Genomic DNA, 2,638 nt, shown 5'->3' with positions numbered 1-2,638 from the left:
AGATAATGGGGAGGAGGCGGTAGAACCAAAGGAGGTGTGGGAGATAATGGGGAGAAGGGGGTAGAACCAAAGGAGGTGTGGGAGATAATGGGGAGGAGGGGATAGAACCAAAGGAGGTGTGGGAGATAATGGGGAGGAGGCGGTAGAACCAAAGGAGGTGTGGGAGGTAATAAACGAGAAGGTGGTAGAACCAAAGGGGGTGTGGGAGATAATGGGGAGGAGGTGGTAGAACCAAAAGAGGTGTGGGAGATAATAAACGAGAAGGTGGTAGAACCAAAGGGGGTGTGGGAGATAATGGGGAGGAGGCGGTAGAAGGCAGGTGAGGCTATCAAGCCATCAATGTACTCCTCCAGTTAGCCTTTAGAAAGCAGAATATCTATCATCTAAGATCAAACCCAAATACCTTATCCAAGTATCTCTTCCTTACAACTAACTCTAACATGACCCGTAATCCAACACCCACCCTAATCTTAACCTTAAACCTGCTGCTAGGTGGGCCTGAATCTGTGAAGGTCACACTGCTGATGTGGTCTGCACCCTCCTCCCCATAGTCCCTGTGCCAAGGTGAAGATCCTCAAATCCAAACTGCATTTTAAGCTTAATCCTAACCCTACTCCTGGTCCCAACACTGACCCTGACAAAACCTTAGCTCTCTCCAGCCCTAATCTGTACTCAGACTAGCCCAAATCCTCACCTTCACCTCAATGCCAAACCTAAGCCCTAACTCGCCTTTAATTCTAACCTTATCCTTAACCTCAGTTTAACCCTTGCTCTTATTCTTCCTCTAATCTTAACCCTAATTCCAACCCTAATTGTAACCCTTTCACTAATCCTAACCCTAACTTCAATTCTAAGCCCAATAATAATTCCAACCTCAGCCTAAATTCAACTCTAATTCTATTCTTCTCCCCAAAGCACCCATTCTCCCCACCAAAGCAACCTTACCTCCCAGATGGAGTGTCTAGCAGGGCCCACTTGGTTGGCAGTGTGAGTCTGGACCATGGGCCTCATGTAGCCAGCCTGCCTTGGCCCACCTCATGTAGCCAGCCTGCCTTGGCCCACTGGGGTTAACAACATTGAGGTGGGGGCAGAATCGTATTGAGAATGTTATCTTCTCAAATCTAAGCCCTACAGGCAGTGTGGACACTGGTGAGAATTGCTCTGTATAGCGGCAAAAGCTCAAGGCTGATTCACCAATTTGGCCTTCTTATTGAGTTTAAATACAATTGTACCAAATTGTGCTGATTTCTATTTCCTAGGCTTGGATTTAGTGGTTTTTTAATTCATCATCTACATGTATGCAAATTATCCACTCCAGCCCAGAATCCAGTAATTTGTATGAAGACTGTGATTTCGCTTTTTCTTAAGAGGACTGTAATTTTTGTAGAAGGGCTTCCCACAGCCTCCTATTCACACTGACTATCTGGGCATGGGCCCAGCTAAAGATTCAAATGAGGCATGAAAGAGCATTAGTGAATTCATAGGAACAAGGAACAATTTTTATAGAGCAGGGGAAAAGCAATAAATGGTCTCAATTCTATAGGATTAGACAATTTTTTGTGGGGAAGGATAGAGTCTCACTTTCTTGCCCAGGCTGCCTAGCTCACAGCAATCTCAAACTTCTGGGCTCAAGCAATCCTCCCACGTTGGCTTCCTATATGCCAGGATTATAGGTTGAGCCACTGCATCCAGCTGACAAATGGGTTTTTCAATACACACAGCACACTGGGATTGGTACAGCAGGACACTGAACATAGGGAAGATTTTTACCAGAGGCAGGGCTTGGGAAACACGGGGAGGGGAAGCAAGACGGATATACAAACTTCTTGCCCACAGCTCTCTGCCTCCATGTCACAGAGAATGACTACTTTCCTGTATGAGTCATGGTCCCACAGGCAACAGAGAGTACATTCCATAATATTTTTAAGAGCATTAATGAAGAGGTAAGAGCAGGGAAAGGCAACTAAGTAGGAATATTGAGGGACCCAGGGACCAGCATCACTAAGAATCATCCCCAATCCTGGGCCTGAAGGTGGGAGAGCAGGGAATGGTGTTCTGAGCATCTGCTTAGATCTGGGTGGGAAAAGCAGTAACTCTGGGCAAGGCTGTTGTCCTGTAGGGATGCAGCCCCCGCCAGAGCTGAGGAGGGAATAAGGGGGAAGATATTCTGGACCTCCCTCCCTTCCCCCCAGGGATGTTTTAGAACTGGCTTGTACTGGTTCATGAGGGCTGATGGTATGCAGCTCTTCCCAGTGCCCAGGTCATGTCAGGAGTTTGAAATCTTTCATAGTGGGAGTAATTTATGCCACAGGAATGAGCAGATGCTACAAGTCAGGACAGTTTTCCCCGGAGAGCTGGCTGATAAACTTTCACGAGCACACCACTGACCCCCATACTCTCATGTTTCTTCTTCCTGCCTGCTCTCGCCTGAGTCTAATGGGAAGGGAGGGCAAGGGAGCTTGGGTGGAAGTCATTACAAGGGAGCCCCTGGGGCATACAGCGGGGCTCAGAGGGAGGAGACGGGATGGGAGGGAGGGGCTGAAGATGAAGAATAACCAGCATACCCCACTGTCACTTTTTTTTTTTGAGACAGAGCCTCAAGCTGTCCCCCTGGGTAGAGTGCATGGCATTTTCTTAG

Source organism: Otolemur garnettii, unplaced genomic scaffold (genome assembly GCF_000181295.1).
Source record: "Otolemur garnettii isolate 467f Iridium unplaced genomic scaffold, OtoGar3 scaffold00045, whole genome shotgun sequence".
Classification (NCBI taxonomy): domain Eukaryota; kingdom Metazoa; phylum Chordata; class Mammalia; order Primates; family Galagidae; genus Otolemur; species Otolemur garnettii.
The sequence above is the reverse complement of the archived record's forward strand: the minus strand, read 5'-3'. Positions refer to the sequence as shown.